Below are 22,021 nucleotides of genomic sequence, written 5' to 3'. Positions count from 1 at the left end.
TCCTGGTTAGGGAAGCTTGTGTCGGTGTTCTGGTGGGTGGAGCTGGATATCTTCTCTCTGGAATGCAATGAAGTGTCCAGTAGTGAGTTTTAAGGTGTCTATGGGTTTGGCGTGACTTTCGGCCACCTGTATTTTTGTGCTCAGGGTATGTTCCTGCATTGTTGGAGAATTAGCATGGTATGTCTTGCTCTGGAACTTGTAGGCTCTTGGGTGGAGCTTGGTTTCAGTGTAGGTATGAAGGCTTTTGGATGAGCTTTTGTCAATTAATGGTCCCTGGAGTCAGGAGTTTTCTGGTGTTCTCAAGTTTTGGATTTAGGCCTCCTGCCTCTGGCGTTCAGTTTATTCTTATAGTAGCCTCAAGACTTCTCTATCCATACAGAACCAATGATAAAACATCTAGGTTAATGGTGAAAAGATTCTCCACAGTGAGGGACACCCAGAGAGGCTCACAGAGTTGCATGAAAAAGAGAAGAGGGAGGAGGGAGATAGAGGTGACCAGGAGGAGAAGAGGGGGAATCAAAAGGGGAGAGAGCAGTCTATCCAGTAATGAATTCCCTATTTGTTCTCCACAGTCTGGAACACTCAAAGAGGTTCACAGAGTTCCACAGAGAAGAGGAGAGGGGCGAAGGAGATAGAGGTGACCAGGTGGCAAGGAGGGGGAGTCAAAAGGAGAGAGACCGATCTAGCCTGTGATCAGTTCCCTAAGTTTTCTCCACAGCCCGGAACACCCAAAGAGATTCACAGAGTTAAGTAGAGAAGAGCAGGGGGAGGGAGGAGATAGAGGTGACCTGGGGGAGAAAAAGGAGTCAAAAGGGGATAGAGTAATCAAGCCAGTAATCACACTCCTAAGTAAAAATGGGTACTGAAGATTGGATTCTTAAAGGTACAGAATTGATAACAAATACCAAAAAGCAAAGATTAAAAATCTAAAGTAGAGGTTAGACTCTCTAAAATACAATATTTAAAAAAATCACAAAAGTTATATTAAAAATATGAAATTTGCTTTAAAAATAGGGTCTTTTCTTTTTTCAAGGTAATAGTAAGTTTTAAAAATGAAAGTTAAAGGAGTAATAAAGAACTTAAAAATAAAAAAAATAAAGTGATAATAGTAAAATATATCTAGGAATTTCTCTGGAGCTGTTGAGGGCAGTGTGTGGTCAGTTCAGTTTCAGATAGTTCCTTGTTCCACCTTATACTTCTTTTCAAGGTCTATAGGTCCTTTCCAGTGTAGCCAGTAGTAACTACAGGGTTTTAATCTGTTGCATCTGCCACTTCCAAAGCCATTCCCTCTTCTTCGTTTATTTTGACTTCCTCTGTTTGCAAGTCTCTTCAGTATCTAACTTCTGCCCTGACACAGGGAGCAAAGGTGGTCATTTATTTAGGCTCACTTGTTCAATTGTGCTGTAGGGAGGGAAGAACACTGCAAAGAAATATCACTGGCGTGTGTGGGGAGTTCTCGAAGTGTCTGGGCCACACTGGTTTTGCCCCCGCTCACGGGGTGTGTGCTTTCCTAGTCTACACTGCTCAGGCTCCAGGTTGCTCTGCCGGGGAACTGTCTAAGGAGGGCCCTGGGTTGCATGCACTTCCTAGGTCTACGCCACTTGGTTCAGGTTCTCGGGTACCCCTACAGAGACACAGACTCAGCTGAGTGTTTTGTGCCCTTCCCAGGTCCGAGCAGCTCAGGCGACCAAGTGGTTGCAGAGTGCACTCTTCCCAGCTGGATGGTGCATCTTATCACCTCCTCCGTCCCAGCCGCTGGGTTTCCTGGGTGCATAGCAGAAGTGCCATCTCAGGTGTGCTTTGTGTCAATTCTGGGGAGCTGATCTCCTGCTACGAACTTCCTGACAGATGTCAACCGTCCAGGATCCCAGGAAGACTTGGTTAGCAACTGGGAGCCTACTTGCGGTTTGGTAGGGAATGCCGTCTCTGGGGCCGAGTTTGCCCCTTACCTTCCCGCTCTGGCTGTCACCCGCCTGCCTCCCTGCCTCCAGAGGGGGTGGGCCGGTCCACAGCTGGCTAACTCTCCTCTGGTATTTGCTCAGTCCTTTGTTCTGTGAGCGGGCCTGGCAGTGCCTTCAGTTCAGTCACTCAATCGTGTCCGACTCTTTGCAATCCCATCAACTGCAGCACGCCAGGCCTCCCTGTCCATCACCAACTCCCGGAGTTCACTCAGACTCATGTCCATCGAGTCAGCGATGCCATCCAGCCATCTCATCCTTTGTCATCCCCTTCTCCTCCTGCCCCCAATCCCTCCCAGCATCAGAGTCTTTTCCAATAAGTCAACTCTTCCCATGAGGTGGCCAAAGTACTGGAATTTCAGCTTTAGTGTCATTCCTTCCAAAGAAATCCCAGGGCTGATCTCCTTCAGAATGGACTGGTTGGATCTCCTTGCAGTCCAAGGGACTCTCAAGAGTCTTCTCCACCACCACAGTTCAAAAGCATCAATTCTTTGGCGCTCAGCTTTCTTCACAGTCCAACTCTCACATCCATACATGACCATTGGAAAAACCATAGCCTTGACTAGATGGACCTTTGTTGGCAAAGTAATGTCTCGGCTTTTCAATATGCTATCTAGGTTGGTCATAACTTTCCTTCCAAGGAGTAAGTGTCTTTTAATTTCATGGCTGCAGTCACCATCTGCAGTGATTTTGGAGCCCAGAAAAATAAAGTCTGACGCTGTTTCCATTGTTTCCCCATCTATTTCCCATAAAGTGATAGAACCAGATGCCATGATCTTTGCTTTCTGAATGTTGAGCTTTAAGCCAACTTTTTCACTCTCCTCTTTCACCTTCATCAAGAGGCTTTTTAGTTCCTCTTCACTTTCTGCCATAAGGGTGGTGTCATCTGCATATCTGAGGTTATTGATATTTCTCCCAGCAATCTTGATTCCAGCTTGTGCTTCTTCCAGCCCAGCGTTTCTCATGATGTACTCTGCATATAAGTTAAATAAGCAGGGTGACAATATACAGCCTTTATGTACTCCTTTTCCTATTTGGAACCAGTCTGTTGTTCCACATCCAGTTCTAACTGTTGCTTCCTGACCTGCACACAAATTTCTCAAGAGGCAGGTCAGGTGGTCTGGTATTCCCATCTCTTTAAGAATTTTCCACAGTTTATTGTGATCCACACAGTCAAAGGCTTTGGCATAGTTAAAAAAGCAGAAATAGATGTTTTACTGGAACTCTCTAGCTTTTTCGATGATCCAGTGAATGTTGGCAATTTGGTCTCTGGTTCCTATGCCTTTTCTAAAACCAGCTTGAACATCAGGAAGTTCACGGTTCACATATTGCTAAAGCCTGGCTTGGAAAATTTTGAGCATTACTTGAGTAGCATGTGAGATGAGTGCAATTGTGCGGTAGTTTGAGCATTCTTTGGCATTGCCTTTCTTTGGGATTGGAATGAAAACTGACATTTTCCAGTCCTGTGGCCACTGCTGAGTTTTCCAAACTTGCTGGCATATTGAGTGCAGCACTTTCACAGCATCATCTTTCAGGATTTGAAAGAGCTCAGCTGGAATTCCATCACCTCCACCAGCTTTGTTTGTAGTGATGCTTTCTAAGGCCCACTTGACTTCACATTCCAGGATGTCTGGCTCTAGGTCAGTGATCACACCATCGTGATTATCTGGGTCGTGAAGATCTTTTTTGTACAGTTCTTCTGTGTATTCTTGCCATCTCTTCTTAATATCTTCTGCTTCTGTTAGGTCCATACCATTTCTGTCCTTTATCGAGCCCATCTTTGTATAAAATGTTCCCTTGGTATCTAATTTTCTTGAAGAGATCTCTAGTCTTTCCCATTCTATTGGTTTCCTCTATTTCTTTGCATTGATCGCTGAGGAAGGCTTTCTTATCTTCTTGCTATTCTTTGGAACTTTGCATTCAGATGCTTATATCTTTCCTTTTCTCCTTTGCTTTTCGCTTTTCTTCTTTTCACAGCTATTTGTAAGGCCTCCTCAAACAGCCATTTTGCTTTTTTGCATTTCTTTTCCGTGGGGATGGTCTTGATCCCTGTCTCCTGTACAATGTCATGAACCTCTGTCATGTGCCTCATAGTTCATCAGGCACTCTATCTATCAGATCTAGTCCCTTAAATCTATTTCTCACTTCCACTGTATAATCATAAGGGATTTGATTTAGGTCATACCTGAATGGTCTAGTGGTTTTTCCCTACTCTCTTCAGTTTAAGTCTGAATTTGGCAATAAGGAGTTCATGATCTGAGCCACAGTCAGTTCCTGGTCTTGTTTTTGCTGACTGTATAGAGCTTCTCCATCTTTGGCTACAAAGAACATAATCAATCTGATTTCAGTGTTGACCATCTGGTGATGTCCATGTGTAGAGTCTTCTCTTGTCCATGTGTAGAGTCTTCTCTTGCAGTGCCTTAGGTTAGAGCTTTTCTTGGGGAAGTTCTCTCTGTCTCTCTCTTTCCTCTTTTTTTCCGCTCTCTGGGTATCCCACGGTTTGGGTTGCTATCTCACGTTAGTGCCCTCGGATTGCCCTCAGGGCATTCAGGCCTGGTCCCTACCCTAAGCAATGCAGCCCGTGCCTCCCTGTTCAGCCCTGGCTTGCTGGGCTACTTGTCTGCTGGGAGTGAGGTTAGGCGCGTAATCTGTGGGTTTTATTAATTTCTTTTTTCCTCCTGGTTATGTTGCTCTCTGAGGTTCCAAAACTCCCCACAGACCCACCTGTGAGAGGGTTTCCTGATGTTTGGAAACTTCTCCTCTTTTAAGACTCCCTCCCCAGGACAGGTCTCCATCCCTAACTCTTTTGTCTCTCTTTTTATCTTTTATATTTTTGTCCTACCGCCTTTCAAAGACAATGGGCTGCCTTTTGGGGTGCCTGGTGCCTACCGTCAGCGTTCAGAAGTTGTTTTGTGGTATTTGCTCAGCGTTCAAATGATCTTTCAATGAATTTGTGGGGGAGAAAGTGGTCTCCCCATCCTATATCTCTGCCATCTTTGACCGCACCCCTCTCCCCCTCCATCCCCCCCGCACATTGTTACATTTTCATCCTTATCTCTCTTAGGGCTTCTGTGGTGGCTTAGTTCACCTGCAATGCAGGAGACCCAGGTTTGATCCCTGGTTCAGGAAGATCCCCTGGAGAAGGAAATGTCAACCCACTCCAGTATTCTTGCCTGGGAAATCCCATGGACAGAGGAGCCTGGGGGGCTACAGTCCACGAGGTTGCAAGAGTCAGACACGACTTAGCAACTGGCCCACCACCACCACTTCTTTCATCATTCAGATTATCACATCCATTTATACATACTGAGGCTCAGAGAAAAGGAGTCCATCAAATCATAGGAAGGTCATTAAAAAGCCATATGCTACTTAATATCTCCAGAACGTGTTTCTCTGCAAGGAGTATCCTTCCTGCTCATCATTAGAGCCTCTGCAATCTGACTAACTCCTACTTGTCTTGCACCTCCTATAAGGTAGGCTTCGCTGATACTTAGGCTGGCTTAAGCGCCTTCTCTGTGCTCCCATTGCCTTGGATTATCCACATCTTAGCCCAAATAACTAATTGCTTTTTTGTTGATGATGCAGTTATTATTTATTTGCTTAAGAGTCTTTCTTTTCACCTTCCCCCCTCTCACTGTGAGGCCCACATGTACATACTCCATTCTGTTTGCTCTCTCTCCTCTGTTCTACTCAGAGTGTGGTCCATGGATGACACCAGTTTGCAAACTTAACCAGTCTGCAGTGAGATAGATACAGAAATCGAGAGAAACACTTATGAACTTTTATTGTAATTTGGCAAGTAATTTCTGTTAATTGAATCTAGTAATGAAAAACTGGGACTTGTTTATGTCCTTTTTTCACTTTACTTTTCTAGTAATTGATTTTCATTGTATTCTATAAAAGAATCCATCCTTTAAAAAAATATTCACTTATTTATTTGGCTGTTTCAGGTCTTAGTTGAGGCACACGGGATTTTTGTTGCGTCATCACAGGGATCTTTCATTGTGGCTCACAGACTCTCTAGTTGTGCCATGTGGGCTCAGTAGTTGAGGTCTGTGGGTTAGTCACTCCGAGACAAGTGGCATCTTAGTTCTCCAGGGATCAAACCTGAGTCTCCTACCTTGCAAGGTGGATTCCTGCCGGGAGCCAGCATGGGAGTTCCCACCCATGACAAAGGTCATGCAGAGAGGCCTGCTATGCAAAGGCAAGTCAGGGCTCAAGGAGCCCCCCTGGACCTGCCCGAGCATCTACCCCCAAACCAAAATCTGTCTGTTTTACTATTTCAGGACTTTCACCAACTCTTCTGACATTAAGGGGGGGCTATCCCCGACCACCTTTCTCTGTAAGAAAATCAACTTAAAACTCTAGTTAATAAGTCTCCTGGGCACACTCCTAGGTGTGTTTCAATTCAAACCCCTCTGATGACTTTCTAGCTTGCCTGACAGGTTTGTTCAGATTCACAGCCTCCCAACCATGAGAGGCACGGGAAGCTTAAGAAATTCTAACAATTCAGAGCTTCTCAGAGAGTTAAAATTGTTAAAATAGAACTAGTAGAGGATTTCTTTGTTGAGCTAATGCTTGCTGCCAAGTTTCCATATCCCTTACCTACTGTGTCCCTGGGAGTGTACTGAGCAATATAGTTGGTGTATAGAAATGTAAGTAGTAGCTTTAATGTTTGTAACCTTGGACCCTTGAGTTAATTCTTTTCTTGTTATAGCCCACCACACTTTTGCCCTATAGGAATGCAACTTTATCTAATGCTTTCGGAGGGTGGCACCTGACTTTAGAATAATCACCTTTAGAGAAAAATAAGTTTTCTGAAGAAAGGGTCATAAAATGTTAACAGGCCTCCTGGCCAGAAGATGATGTAAATCACCTAAAGCTTTTGCATATGGTAAGTTTGCAGAAAGAAAGCCTGGCTTCGATAAGGATCAAGGACTGCTGACCGTGCATGACTATCCCCCCGCCATTATCCTCTATGCACAACTTAAGGTATAAAAACTACTTTGGAAAATAAAGTGCGGGCCATGCTCACCGAAGCTTGGTCTCCCCATATCGTTCTTTCTCTTTCCTTTTCCTTTTCAGGCTGATCTCCCTGGAGCGCAGGGGCTCTCTGCGTTCACTTTCCTGCCTGGGCTTCTAAGACCCACTCGAGAAGGTACCTAAGGTGGGGCACCTTCCGCGATTCGAGAGGGCGCCTGTGGCCTATGTGAACAGAGCATGTCCTGTGCTGGGGCTTTATTGGCTTTCTGCATAAATAAAGGAATATCAGCCTCTTTTCTCTCCTCTATTTTCTTAACTACAAAATTCTTTCCCTGTCTCTTTCTCCTTTTATCTATTCTTTTCACCAATGCCATCCTCCCGAGGGAATCCCTGGATCCAACCGGGGCTGGACCCCGGTAGATTCCTAACCACAGGACCAGCAGGGAAGTCCCCAAAGAATCCATTCTTGACTGGTTGGAAAAAGAAAAAAGAAAAGAAATGGTCCTTCATTAGGATAGTTTGAGAAGCACTGGCTTTTGTTTCCCAGAAGCCAGGATAGGTTCCAGTATAAAAAGACACCGAATCAATGCAAAAGTGAATAAAAAGTGAATTCAGTTGTCAAATGTGTCTATCCTAAGGTAATAGACAGAACTTAGTACTGTGTTAGATTAATGCTGGGGAAGAGAAATGAGTCCAGTGTTTACCTTGAGTTCTGGGAGCTTGCTTATGCCATTCCCTAATACATAGGGAACGTCGGAAGGGGAACAGATTCAGGGCATATTAACGGATGATGAGTTCATTTTTGAACAGGTTGACATTGAGGTTACCTACGAGATCACCAGGCTTCCCTTGTAGCTCAGCTGGTAAAGAATCTGCCTGTAATGCAGGAGACCCGCTTTGATTCCTGGGTCAGGAAGATCCCCTGGAGAAAGGATAGACTGCCCATTCCAGTATTCATGGGCTTCCCCGGTGGCTCAGACAGTAAAGAATCCACCAGCAATGCTGGAGAACCTGAGTTCAGTCACTGGGTTGGGAAGATCCCCTGGCGGAGGGCATGGCAGCTAACTTCAGTATTCTTGTCTGGAGAATCTCCATGGACAGAGGAGTCTGGTGGGCTACAGTCCATGAGGTCAAAACTGAGCAACTAAGCACAGCACAGCACCGTACATGAGATAGCCAAATAGGGATATTCAGGAGGCAGATAGATATATGGGTCAGATCCTTGGGAAGCAAAGTCTAGGCTGGAGGTGTAGATATCAGAGTTGAAACCATTAGGAGGTATGAGACCACCTGGGAAGGCTAGATATCATACATTCCTGCTGCCTCAACAACCCCACAGTCTGTGAGCCCCCTGCCCAGGAGAAAAGGCGCACAGCGTGAGGAGGCTGGTCCCTGCCACAAGTTCCCCTTCTTGTCCTATCCTGACTGTGACCTAGTAACATCAAGCACACCAGTGAAATCCCTTCATTCCTTTTGTTATGTACATCACCCTGACCCTCAGGGAGGAACTTGCCCACCATCTTCAGTCTCTCGCAGCACCTGGCATGCTTGGTTGAGCTGGCTCCCTTAGTGATCCTCCCACATAGCCCCCTGTATGGCATGCTTATCTCTCTCTTCTACAGCCTGTGAGTATGGTAAATCTCTTTGACTTTCATATGCCTTGATGTGTTATTCCATATGTATACTTATCATTTAAAAAAAAATTAAGCACATAGTTATTTCTTAAACATACTTACAAATCCCATTCTGCTCACTTTTATTTTTTCAAACTTTAAACTTTTTATTTTGTATTGGGGTGTAGCTAGTAGAATACAATCGGTGTTGGAGAAGACTCTTGCGAGACCTTTGGACTGCAAGGAGATCCAACCAGTCCATCCTAAAGGAAATCAGTCCTGAATATTCATTAGAAGGACTGGTGCTGAAGCTGAATCTCCAGTACTTTGACCACCTGATGTGAAGAGCTGACTCATTAGAAAAGACCCTGATGCTGGGGAAAATTGTAGGCATGAGGAGAAGGGGATGACAGAGGATGAGATGGTTAGATGGCATCACTGACTCAATGGACATGAGTTTGAGCAAGCTCTGGGAAATGGTAAAGGACAGGGAAGCCTAGCATGCTGCAGCCATGGGGTCACAAAGAGTCGAACATAACTGAGCAACTGAACAACAGCAGCCAATTAACAATGTCGTGAATAGCGAAGGGACTCAGCCATACATATAATTCCATTCTGCTCTTAATCTGTACAGCATTCTAACAGATACTGCTGAAGCTTATGGTGGGGTGAGGCAGATGACCAGAAAAGGCAAGCCTGGGGAACAGGAAAGCACTGGGCAGAGTAGAAAACATTAGAGAGCTAGAGAAGTCAGTAGTGAACTTGAAAGGTTGTCTAGGAGAGAAGATGAGGCTAGAACAGAAAATTAGAGCCAGAGTTTGAAGGTTATAGGCTGGCGCTTCATCATAAATTACAGATAGATGCTCTCTCTCTGTTTCCTGACAACGTAAAGAAGATAAGGAGAAAGCCACTAGGATTGCACCAGGTTATAATAGCAAAGGACATTTGGAAGCAGCCTAAACATGTACCAACAGGAGAATGCATACCTTGGTGACAGTCAAAGAATGGAATTCTATCTTCAGTCAGAATGAATAAAAAAGAATGCCATGTATCATTATAAACCTCAAACATGTACTCTGACAAATGTAATGTAGCATCCTGGGTTGGATCCTAGAGCAGGAAAAGGACATTAATGGAAAAATTGGTGAGGAAATTCCCTAGCAGTTCAGTGGGTAGAAGTCCAAGCTGCCACTGCAGTGAGCACAGGTTCAATCCCTGGTTGGGGAACTAAGATACCCAAAGCCACAGGGCAGCACCAAAACATAAAAATAAACGATATACTACCATTTAGTTTACATAATTGATACTGTATCAATTATGTCAATAAAACTAGAAAAAAACTTGGAAGATGAGTACATTGGTGATCACTGTTACTCTATTCACCGCCCCCCCCCCCCCACCCCAGGAAGGAGAAAAGATCATAAGGGCTTTCTGAATTGTCTCATTATATAGCTATAGAGCAGATCTTCATTTCTCAGTAATATAAAGAAATGAGATTTACATAATTAGACGGGAAGGAAATATTCAAATAAGTTTGCTAAAGTAGAGGCTTATGGACTGAATGTTGGTGTCCCCCAAAATTCATATGTTGAAATGTAATTGTAATAGGAAGTGGAGCTTTGGGGAAATAATTAGGTAAGGAGGCTGAAGCCCTTATGAATGGGACTAGTTCCCTTATGAAAGGGACCCCAAAGAGCTCTGTCACTCTCTTCCTGTCATGTAAGGGTATAACGAGAAGATGGCAGTCTGCAGCACAGGAGAGGGCCCTCAGTAGAACTTGACCATGCTGGCACCATGATCTTGGACTATCAGCCTTCAGAACTGTGAAAAATAAATTCCTATTGTTTATAATCGACCAAGTCTATGGTACTTTGTTATAGCAAAACAATGTACTGCACTACATTTGGAGTTATCTTCTCTACTGGCCAAATATCATTTATACATTTACTAGGCAAAAATCTACAAGTCAACGTGTAACTTCAGTGAATCTAGGCTGTAATTAGTAGTAATAGCAAGTCAAAGGTACATCCCCTAGAGAATTAACTAATAAATCCTATTGGACTATAGTATAACACTGAAATGACTCAAAAGAGTTATGTTATCATCATGGCAGAAGAAGAGCTTTCTACCATCTTCCTCCCAAAGAGCAACAATTTAGGCAATTTGAGATTGAACAAAGATGATAAGAGGACCAGTTTTGCTTTACTTTCCCCAGAGAGGCACAGCTCAGTGCAAAGAGGGACCATTTTGGCCCATGATTCCTCCCATGGGGTAAAGGAGCTTATGAGTGAGTGCCCAGCATCCTCAGTTGTGCAAGCCACTGCCAAAGACTCCCACTTCTTTGTTGCTCCATCCCAAAACCTGAGGTGTGCTGCACAACAGCAAGGTAGGGAGCAGCAGATAGAGCCCTCAGAGGGCATCCAAGGGACACAGATCCTAGTAACTGTGTCACAAACTCCATCAGGAGGTCTGCGCACGGGCCACTGGAGATGCTTTACCTTCAAATCCCCCCAAATGTCCCACAGCACCCCCAGGACTCCACCTGCCTCACCCGTGCACACCCCCACCTCATGACTGGCTCCCTATCCGTGCTCTCAGCAGCGGTGAGGATGAGCTTCTGCAGTCAGTTAGCAAGCACACCAACTTCTGCTTCATTGAGTATGCTAAAGCCTTTAACTGTGGGATCACAACAAACTGGAAAATTCTTCAAGAGATGGGAATACCAGACCACCTTACCTGCCTCCTGTGAAACCTGTATGCAGGTCAAGAAGCAACAGTTAGAACCAGACATGGAACAATGAACTGGTTCCAAATTGGGAAAGGAGTATGTCAAGGCTGTATATTGTCATCTTGCTTACTTAACTTCTATGTAGAGTACATCATGCAAAATGCAGGGCTGGATGAAACACAAGCTGGAATCAAGATTGCTGGGAGAAATATCAATAACCTCAGATATGCAGATGACACCACCCTTATGACAGAAAGTGAAGAGGAACTATCCTAAAGGAAATCAGTCCTGAATGTTTGTTGGAAGGACTGATGCTGAAGCTGAAACTCCAGTACTTTGGCCACCTGATGCGAAGAACAACCTCATTGGAAAAGACCCTGATGCTGGGAAAGATTGAAGGCAGGAGGAGAAGAGGACAACAGAGGATGAGATGGTTGGGTGGCATTGCTGACTTGATGGACATGAGTTTGAGCAAGCTCTGGGAGTTGGTGATGGACAGGGAAGCCTGGTGTGCTGCAGTCCATGGGGTCTCAAAGAGTCTGACAGGACTGAACAACTGAACAACAACAAAGCAAGCACACAGCAAAGCAAGTCCAACTCTGTAGGCCTGGGAGAAAGCACAAACTGAGGCATTCAGTACCATTACTGAGAAAGTATGCAAGCTTAAGGATTCTACCACAAGAGGGGACAAGTATGGAGCATGTACCCTTAGAAAAAGTCTGAGAAAGCCTCAGAATGCCTGGCAGGGGTGACAGAAAATATTTCTACCCCAAAGCCAGTCAGTAAAGAATGAAAGCGGTGATTGCCACTTCAAGTGGGAAGATAGCAATGCAAGGCTTCAAGTTATGCAAACAATCAAGGAAACATGATACCACACACACACACAAAAACCCACAAAATAATTTTTCAGTAACCAACCTCAGAGAAATGAATATCTGCAATTTGCCCAATAAGAAATTCAAAATAGCTGTTTTAAGGAAACTTGGTGAGCTATAAGTAAATATCAAAGAAGATAGTTCAGTGAAACCAGGAAACCAATACATGAACAAAATAATTCAGTAGAATCATTGAATATTGAAATATTGAAAAATAGTTCAATAGAGAGATAGGAACTTAAGGAAAAAACTCCAAACAGATTCTGGAGGTAAATAATACATTAAATGAAATGAAAAATGCAATAAACAGAACATAAACAGCAGACAGGATACAGCCAAAGAAAGAACCTGTAAAGTAGAGGACAGGATCTTTGAAATTATCCAGTTAGAGGAGAACAAAGAGCATTCTTGAACATTCTTACTGAACAAAAAAAAGAGTGAAGAAAGCCTACATGAATTATATGACACTGTTATGCAAAAAATACAGTAAGACTCATACACATGAACCTTCAAGTTGAGAACTTTTGAAGATGCACATGTGCATTCTATCAACATCAGGCTTGAGTGAAATTGCAACTTGCCCTCTATCTCCTATTGCTGACAGTCCTTTAGCTCTACCATCTCCTACCTCTTCTGCTCCAGTCAGTAACTTGCCTGTTCACTCAATGCCAGCCCCTGTATGCCAGCTGTTGTACTGTACTCCTGTACTTCTCAAGGTACTATACTGGAAGATTTAAAATAGTTTCTTTATTTTTGTGTTTATTTTTATATATTACTTGTCTGAAGAGTATTATAAATCTATTAAAGTGCAGTCACTGCTGCTGCTGCTAAGTTGCATCAGTCGTGTCCAACTCTGTGCAACCCCATAGATGGAAGCCCACCAGGCTCCCCCATCCCTGGGATTCTCTAGGGAAGAACACTGGAGTGGGTTGCCATTTCCTTCTCCAATGCATGAAAGTGAAAAGTGAAAGTGAAGTCGCTCAGTCGTGTTTGACTCTGAGCGACCCCATGGACTGCATCCTACCAGGCTCCTCCATCCATGGGATTTCCCAGGCAAGAGTACTGGAGTGGGGTGCCATTGCCTTCTCCATTAAAGTGCAGCACTATATATCAATTGTGTTAGCCGGATACCTAGGCTAACTTTGTTGGACTTATAAACAAATTGAACTTATGAACATGCTCTCAGAAAGGAACTCATCCATATGTAGGGGACTTGCTATATTTGCATTATGAGAGCCCCAGAAAAAGAAGAGAATGAGAAAAGTCTGAAAGCTTATTTAAAGAAATAAGAGCTGAAAAATTCTCAAATCTGGAAGGAGATATGGACATCTAGGTACATGAAGCTCATAGGTCCCTATACAGATTCAACTCAGAGAAGACCTCACTGAAGCACATTATAATAAAACTCAAAAAACAAAAACAGAGAATTTTGAAAGCAGAAAAAAAAATTATTTAATTCATCTCATGCAAGTGAACCCCCCATAAGGCTATCAGTGAAGTTTTCAGCAGAGAAAAGAAGAGCATAGAGTGATATGTACAAAGTACTAAAAGAAAAAAAAAAAACTTTCCACCTAAGAACAATGATAATAAAAATTGCTCAGCTAAGTATACTTCTGTGGGCAAACTTGTCCTTTAGAAATGAAAGAGAGATAAAGACTTTCCCAGACAAACAAAAGCTAGTTCATACCACTATACCTACTTGTTCTAAGAACTGGGAGTTCTTCAAGCTGGAATGAAAGGACAGTAATTAGTAATATGAAAACATTGAAAAGTATAAAGCTCACATGGATCACTACTGTGATATGGTAAAGTGTTATCCATTTAACTCTAGTATAAAGGTTAAAGGACAAAAGTGCTAAATATAATAATTTTAACAAATATACAATATAAAAATGTAAACTGTGACAGTAAAATCATAAAATGGGGGAGCAATCAAAGAGTAGAGGTTTTGTATGTGATCAGTTATCAGCTTAAATAAAATTGCTATATTAATAACTATATGTTGTTTTATGTAAGCCTCATGGTAACCACAAAATAAAAACCCATAATAGATAAAAAGAAAGGAATCAAGGCATACCACTATGGAAGATCATCAAACCGCAAACAAGACAACAGGAAAAAAAGAAAGGAAAAACAGAACTATAAAACAGCCAGAAAACAATTAACAAGATGGCAATAGTCAGTCTTTATCTATCAATAATTACTTTGAATGTAAGTGTATTCAATTCTCCAAGCAAAAGACAGAGTGGCTGGATGGATAAAAAACAAGATCCAACGATAAGCTGCCTAAAAGAGACTCACTTCAGCTTTCCAGACTCACGTAGGCTGAAGGTAAAAAGATGAAAAAATACATCCCATGCAAATGGAAACCAAAAAGAGAGCAGGTGAGCTATCCTGTATCAGAAAAATAGACTAAGCAAAAAATGTTATGAGACAAAAAGGTCATTATATAATGATAAAAGGATCAATTAAGCAAGAGGGTAAAACGATTGTAAATAAATGCACCCAATATGAGCACCTAAATATATGAGGCAAATATTAACAGGTATTTAATTTAATAAAGGTAATAATATGCAACAATACAATAATTCAGTTCAGTTCAGTTGCTCAGTCATGTTCGACTCTTTGCAATCCCTTTACTGCAGCACGCCAGGCCTCCCTGTCCATCACCAACTCCCGGAGTCTACACAAACTCATGTCCATTGATTCGGTGATGCCATCCAACTATCTCATCCTCTGTCGTCCCCTTCTCCTCCTGCCCCCAGTCCCTCCCAGCATCAGGGTCTTTTCAAATGAGTCAGTCCTTCGCATCAGGTGGCCAAAATACTGGAGTTTCAGCTTCAACATCAGTCCTTCCAATGAACACCCAGGACTGATCTCCTTTTGGATGGACTGGTTGGATCTTCTTGCAGTCCAAGGGACTCTCAAGAGTCTTCTCCAACACCACAGTTCAAAAGCATCAATTCTTCAGTGCTCAGTTTTCTTTAGAGTCCAACTCTCACATCCATCTATGACTACTGGAAAAACCATAGCCTTGACTAGATGGACCTTTGTTGGCAAAATAATGTCTCTGCTTTTTAATATGCTGTCTAGGTTGGTCATACTTTCCTTCCAAGGAGTAAGTGTCTTTTAATTTCCTGGCTGCAATCACCATCTGCAGTGATATTGGAGCCCAGAAAAATAAAGTCTGAAACTGTTTCCACTGTTTCCCCATCTATTTGCCATGAAGTCATGGCACCAGATGCCATGATCTTAGTTTTCTGAATGTTGAGCTTTAAGTCAATTTTTTCACACTCCTCTTTCACTTTCATCAAGAGGCTCTTTAGCTCTTCTTCACTTTCTGCCATAAGGGTGGTGTCATCTGCATATCTGAGGTTATTGATATTTCTCCCAGCAATCTTGATTCCAGCTTGTGCTTCATCCAACCCAGTGTTGCTCATGATGTACCCTGCATATAAGTTAAACAAGCAGGGTGACAATATACAGCCTTGACGTACTCCTTTTCCTATTTGGAACCAGTCTGTTGTTCCGTGTCCAGTTCTAAATGTTGCTTCCTGACGTGCATACAGATTTCTCAAGAGGCAGGTCAGGTGGTCTGGGATTCCCATCTCTTTCAGAATTTTCTGAAATTTTCTGATCTGCACAGTCAAAGGCTTTGGCCTAGTCAATAAAGCAGAAATAGATATTTTTCTGGAACTCTCTTGCTTTTTCCATTATCCAGCGGATGTTGGCAATTTGATCTCTGGTTCCTCTGCCTTTTCTAAAACAAGCTTGAACATCTGGAAGTTCACATTTTATGTATTGCTGAAACCTGGCTTGGAGAATTATATATATCTTTTGTGTATACATAATTTTTGAGTATCAAAAATCCAGGGATAAAAATACAACTCTGCTCTTCAACTATTCCTTCTGTTCATGAAGAAACTTTATATCTTGAAGTGGTTGGATCAATTCTCCTGGGACACCCACAATGCCTGTGTTCCTCCTCTAGGAAGACTTTTGAAGTCTGAGGATGTAAGAAAAAGAAAAAAAAAGTTACTCTGGTTGCTGCTGGAATAGGACCAATAAAACTCTCCTAACGCACTCTGTACCCAGGGTACTTTCCAATACTTCCATACTCTTTCTACAATAGCCATCACCACTAAAAGGTTTTAATGTTTCATTAAAAATGGATTCATTCCTGTGACCCAGAGCCAATGTAAATTGTAATAAATGTTTATGATATTTCCTTGAATTCAATACATCTCTGAATCTTAATCTGCTATCCAGTTGTTCAATTGCCTGGAGGGCCGAGAGGAGCTACTCCACGTTTAAGGTCAGGAGGGGCGGCCGTGAGGAGATACCCCTTGTCCAAGGTAAGACAAACCCAAGTAAGATGGTAGGTGTTGCAAGAGGGCATCAGAGGGCAGACACACTGAAACCATAATCACAGAAAACTAGCCAATCTGATCACATGGACCACAGCCTAACTCAATGAAACTAAGACATGCCATGTGGGGCCAAACAAGACGGACGGGTCATGGTGGAGAGGTCTGACAGAATGTGCTCCACTGGAGAAGGGAAGGGCAAGCCACTTCAGTATTCTGCCTTGAGAACCCCATTAACAGTATGAAAAGGCAAAATGATAGGATACTGAAAAAGGAACTCCCCAGGTCGGTAGGTGCCCAATATGCTACTGGAGATTAGTGCAGAAATAACCCCAGAAAGAATGAAGGGATGGAGCCAAAGCAAAAATAGTACCCAGTTGTGGATGTGACTGGTGATAGAAGCAAAGTCTGATGCTGGAAAGAGCAATATTGCAAAGGAACCTGGAATGTTAGGTCCATGAATCAAGGCAAATTGGAAGTGGTCAAATAGGAGGTGGCAAGAGTGAACATTGACATTCTAGGAATCAGTGAATTAAAATGGACTGGAATGGGGAATTTAACTCAGATGACCATTATATCTACTACTGTGGGCAGGAATCCCTTAGAAGAAATGGAGTAGCCATCATGGTCAACAAAAGAGTCTGAAATGCAGTATTTGGATGCAATCTCAAAAACGACAGAATGATCTCTGTTTCCAAGGCAAACTATTCAATATCACGGTGATCCAAGCCTATGCTCCGACCAGGAATGCTGAAAGAAGCTGAAGTTGAACGGTTCTATGAAGACCTACAAGACCTTTTAGAAATAACACCCAAAAAAGATTTCCTTTTCATTATAGGGGACTGGAATGCAAAAGTAAGAAGTCAAGAAACACCTGGAGTAACAGGCAAATTTGGCCTTGGAGTGCAGAATGAAAAAGGGCAAAGGCTAAAAGAATTTTGCCAAGAGAACACACTGGTCATAGAAAACACCCTCTTTCAACAACACAAGAGAAGACTACAAATGGACGTCACCAGATTGTCAATACTGAAATCAGATTGATTATATTCTTTGCAGCCAAAGATGGAGAAGCTCTATACAGTCGGCAAAAACAAGACCAGGATCTGACTGTGGCTCAGATCATGAATTCCTTATTGCCAAATTCAGACTTAAACTGAAGAGAGTAGGGAAAACCTCTAGACCATTCAGGTATGACCTAAATCAAATCGCTTGTGATTATACAGTGGAAGTGAGAAATAGATTTAAGGGACTAGATCTGATAGATAGAGTGCCTGATGAACTATGGACGGAGGTTCCTGACATTGTACAGGAGACAGGGATCAAGACCATCCCCATGGAAAAGAAATGCATAAAAGCAAAATGGCTGTCTGAGGAGGCCTTACAAATAGCTGTGAAAAGAAGAGAAGTGAAAAGCAAAGGAGAAAAGGAAAGATATAAACATCTGAATGCAGAGTTCCAAAGAATAGCAAGAAGAGATAAGAAAGCCTTCTTCAGCGATCAATTCAAAGAAATAGAGGAAAACAATAGAATGGAAAAGACTGGAGATCTCTTCAAGAAAATTAGAGATACCAAGGGAACATTTCATGCAAAGATGGGCTCGATAAAGGACAGAAATGGTATGAACCTAACAGAAGTAGAAGATATTAAGAAGAGGTGGCAAGAATACAAGAAGAACTGTACAAAAAAGAGCTTCATGACCAAGATAATCACGATGGTGTGATCACTGACCTAGAGCCAGACATCCTGGAATGTGAAGTCAAGTGGGCTTTAGGAAGCAACACTATGAACAAAACTAGTGGAGGTGATGGAATTCCAGTTGAGCTCTTTCAAATCCTGAAAGATGATGCTGTGAAAGTGCTGCACTCAATATGCCAGCAAATTTGGAAAACTCAGCAGCGGCCACAGGACTAGAAAAGGTCAGTTTTCATTCCAATCCAAAAGAAAAGCAAGGCCAAAGAATGCTCAAACTACCGCACAATTGCACTCATCTCACATGCTAGTATGGAGAAGGCAATGGCACTCCACTCCAGTACTCTTGCCCGGAAAATCCCATGGATGGGGGAGCCTGGTGGGCTGCAGTCCATGGGGTCCCACAGAGTTGGACACGACTGAAGTGACTTAGCACATGCTAGTAAAGTAATGCTCAAAATTCTCCAAGCCAGGCTTCAGCAATATGTGAACTGTGAACTTCCTGATGTTCAAGCTGGTTTTAGAAAAGGCAGAGGAACCAGAGATCAAATTGCCAACATCCACTGGATCATGGAAAGAGCAAGAGAGTTCCAGAAAAACATCTATTTCTGCCTTTTTAACTATGCCAAAGACTTTGACTGTGTGAATCGCAATAAACTGTAGAAAATTCTGAAAGAGATGGGAATCCCAGACCACCTGACCTGCCTCTTGAGAAACCTATATGCAAGTTATGAAGCAACAGTTAGAACTGGACATGGAACAACAGACTGGTTCCAAATAGGAAAAGGAGTACATCAAGGCTGTATATTGTCACCCTGCTTATTTAATATATATGCAGAGTACATCATGAGAAACGCTGGACTGGAAGAAGCACAAGCTGGAATCAAGATTGCCGGGAGAAATATCAGTAACCTTATATACACAGATGACACCACCCTTATGGTAGAAAGTAAAGAGGAACTAAAGAGCCTCTTGATGAAAGTGAAAGAGGAAAGTGAAAAAGTTGGCTTAGAGCTCAACATTCAGAAAACGAAGATCATGGCATCTGGTCCCATCACTTAATGGGAAATAGATGGGGAAATAGTGGAAAAAGTGTCAGACTTTATTTTTCTGGGCTCCAAAATCACTGCAGATGGTGACTGCAGCCATGTAATTAAAAGATGCTTACCCCTTGGAAGGAAAGTTATGATCAACCTAGATACCATATTAAGAAGCAGAGACATTACTTTGCCAACAAAGGTCTCTCTAGTCAAGGTTGTGGTTTTTCCAGTAGTCATGTATGGATGTGATAGTTGGAATGTGAAGAAAGCTGAGCACCGAAGAATTGATGCTTTTGAACTGTGGTGTTGAGGAAGACTCTTGAGAGTCCCTTGGACTGCAAGGAGATCCAACCAGTCCGTCCTAAAGGAGACCAGTCCTGGGTATTCCTTGGAAGGACTGATGCTGAGGCTGAAACTCCAATACTTTAGCCACCTCATGCGAAGAGTTGACTCATTGGAAAAGACCCTGATGCTGGAAGGGATTGGGGGCAGGAGGAGAAGGGGACGACAGAGGATGAGATGGCTGAATGGCATCACGAACTCGATGCACACGAATTTGGGTGCACTCCGGGAGTTGGTGATGGACAGGGAGGCTAGGCATGCTGCATGCTTGCAAAGAGTCGGACATGGCTGAGCAAGTGAACTGAACTGAACTGAACTGCAGCACCTAAGAAGCATTAGGTGATATGAATAAGGATATAAGTAGCATACCGGTCTATCTGTGCCCCTCGTCTTGCACCCTTGGCCCTAGCACAAGATAAATCTCACAATGCAGGCATTCTTTCGCTCAGGATGTGTGCAACTGACAGCAGATGTATTATTAGTGAATTATTGATTTTTCTGTGCTGTATCCCTATCAATGCTTCAGGGAAAGTCCCTGAGTCCCATCGTGGGTCATCATCCAAACAAAGAATTTGTCAACCATGGCAGTCCTAGCTCAGGACAAGGACAAGTCTAGATTCTCTCTAGGCTTAGTTCTGCTCATCACCAAGGTCCCTTCCTCCGTCCTACCCCACCCTTCACCCCAGGACCAGCACTTATTGTTTTTTCTCACCAAGAAAATCACAACCATTCTCTCATTAGCCCACTCAAGAAGCCAGATGACTAATGGTTAATGCAATTGCTTTATCTTAGAAAAAGAAAAATGAGCAGCTCTTTGTAATGAAAATGCTTCTGTGAATGCATCTTATGAACATATACAATGTTGCTTCTTTTTGCACATTTAAAAATAAAACCTGATATATCTAAATATAAACATTCAAGATGGTGGCAGTGAAGGAAGGGTGCATCTTTTTAAACCAGACTGCTTTGATTCCATCTTGGGTTTGCAAGTTACTGAACCTCTGGGCATCAGTTTCCTTAGTTGTTAAAAGAGGAAAGTAAGAGTTCTACTCAAGAGAGTTGTCATGAAAAATTTGTTGTTGTTGTTTAGTTGCTGGGTTGTGTCTGACTGTTTGAGACCCTGTGGACTATAGTCCTGCAGGCTCCTCTGTCCATGGGATTTCCCAGGCAAGAGTATTGGAGTGGGTTGTCATTTCCTTCTCCAGGTGATTTTCCTAACCCAAGGATCGAACGTTGGTCTCCTGAATTGCAGGCAGATATTTTACTGCTGAGCCACCAGGGAAGTCCTCATGGAGAATAGAAGAGTTAGTCTATTTACGTGGTGTTCTGCAAAACGTGGGTGGTGAGGTGACCTAGGCTTAGCCAATCAGAGCCATTTCTTTGGGATTTATAGATATTTGTCTCTTTTCCTCAGAAATAACTACATCTGCATGACATGAAAAGACTGGCTGAGAGCTGGGACTTGGGGCCCTTTGCTGCAATGCTTACCTCTGGACAAATGTTCCTGGAGCAACAAAAATACAAAGAAACTATAAGGCATGAGAAATAAGTGTGCACATGCAGTTAGGGCAAATTATGGACAAGATATAAAAAGGCCAGAAACCCAACTGCCCAAGAACTCATTTTGAATCACTCTCTCTGAGTCACCAGATCCTGTGTTACCACAAACTCAGAGTCACCCTATCTGTGTGCCAAGTACGTCCCTCAAACCTGGGCCAGCCGCAATGCGTTGCCACCGAGACCCTGTGCCGTCTAAGACCTCACATCACCTACCAGTCTGTGTCTCCAAAGACTTGCTGTCACCACGGCCCTGTCACTGAGGTCTGTGTAGCCCATTTCCTAGTGGTGTCCGAGCCCCTCTGTCAACGCACCAGGGTTTCAGGGAGTCGGGGCCACAGGGCTCTTCACAAAGACAAGGCACGAAATACATGTGGAGTCAGGGAGACCAAAGCACAGAGGCACCACACAAGGCAAGGCAGGCAGAGGAGTCCCAGAAACAGATTCACAGAGAGGGCCGGAGAGAAGCCTGACCCCCACGGGGCCACAGCTGGTTAGGCTACATGGGTCACTGGAGACCTATCAAGGCCCTCCCATGCTCACCTCTGGATTAGCCTTAGGGGTGGAGAGGCTCGAGTTCCGAGGTAAGGGGCTTAGACCCAGCGTGACAGCTCATCGGCTGCACAAGGCCTCTGTCTAGGTCACTGAGCCCTGAGCAGCCCCCACCTCGCACAGTCACTCCTCTACTCCTCCCATCAGGCACTCAGTTGACAAGGTCCTGTCCGTAATACGGCTCAGCCCACAGCGGCAGAGGCAAGGGGTCAGCCCCTCCCTGCCTCCCTTCCCACTCTGCCACCAGAATGCCCGATGTTCACCAGCATCCAGAGTGCTGGGGTGGGGCAGGCCTGGACAGAGAGCCTGAATTTCCC

At 43.4% G+C, this 22,021-nt stretch overlaps 1 protein-coding gene across 1 annotated transcript in view; it reads right to left on the bottom strand.

Moving 5' to 3' along the window:
• Positions 1–22,021, bottom strand: part of LOC139186643 (sterile alpha motif domain-containing protein 1-like) — a 67,912-nt gene that overhangs the window by 45,319 nt on the left and 572 nt on the right. The window lies entirely within an intron of this gene.

The sequence above is a fragment of the Bos indicus genome, chromosome 13 (assembly GCF_029378745.1).
Source record: "Bos indicus isolate NIAB-ARS_2022 breed Sahiwal x Tharparkar chromosome 13, NIAB-ARS_B.indTharparkar_mat_pri_1.0, whole genome shotgun sequence".
Lineage (NCBI taxonomy): Eukaryota > Metazoa > Chordata > Mammalia > Artiodactyla > Bovidae > Bos > Bos indicus.
Note: the sequence above shows the minus strand (reverse complement) of the source record. Positions and strands in the feature narration are given on the sequence as shown.